Raw genomic sequence first — 831 nt, 5'->3', positions numbered from 1 at the left:
GCCACTTAAGCATATGGAACATTATGAAAGATTATAAAATTTTGAAAGCTCCCTATGGCATTTGCCTTGTATGATAAGGTTGGAAATGAATAATTATGAAAATTACACACCAATTACTTATGCTAAACCTCTTTTTTTTATACATAAAATATTTGGTAATGTTTAACTCTCAATGTAGACAAACTCTCATAATTAGATTTGAACATTGATTCATCAAGACTCTCTACCCTATCATGATTGATCAACATCCATAAAGATAAAGTGGAATAATGGATGTATAAGTAAGTTAAAGATAAATCATTATCAACTTGCCGTCTTAGCTCAGCTGGTAGAGCGCGTGGCTTTTAACCACGTGGTCGTGGGTTCGATTCCCACAGACGGCGTTTTTATGCAATTTTTTGTATTTCTGTTATTTTGGGCCAGTTTAAATATCTGAAAATGAATCATGGTAACAGAACAAAAAAAATCTCAAAATGAAAAATGGCAAATCACATTCTTTGAGCCCATTTGTTGTTAAAAAGAGTTTGTTTTTTTTATAAGAAAAAGTAAAAATTTAATCCGGTTCTTAATTTTGGTGGACTTCAGTTGGTCCACTTTTTATTCTGGCTTTGGTCTAATTTGGTTTTCAAAAATTATTTTATCATAATATAAAAAATGTTAAAAGAAAAAGTATTTTATCATAATTATTTTATGAGAAACACTTACTTAGGCACACCAATTTGGATACAAGTTTTAGTTTTAGGCACACATGCAAATTAAAAAAAAAAAAATTGTCACATCAATTTCACTTTATCTTTATATTTTAAAAAAGTGTGAGTGTGCCTACCACAT

The 831-nt window shown here is 29.5% G+C and overlaps 1 non-coding gene across 1 annotated transcript; it reads left to right on the top strand.

Annotated features, from left to right (window-relative positions):
* Window positions 1-310: 310 nt before the first annotated feature.
* Window positions 311-383, top strand: TRNAK-UUU. The gene has a single exon. It is a non-coding gene; the product is annotated as a tRNA-Lys (tRNA).
* The last annotated feature ends 448 nt before the right edge of the window (window positions 384-831 follow it).

Source organism: Trifolium pratense, linkage group LG4 (assembly GCF_020283565.1).
Source record: "Trifolium pratense cultivar HEN17-A07 linkage group LG4, ARS_RC_1.1, whole genome shotgun sequence".
Classification (NCBI taxonomy): domain Eukaryota; kingdom Viridiplantae; phylum Streptophyta; class Magnoliopsida; order Fabales; family Fabaceae; genus Trifolium; species Trifolium pratense.
Note: the sequence above shows the minus strand (reverse complement) of the source record. Positions and strands in the feature narration are given on the sequence as shown.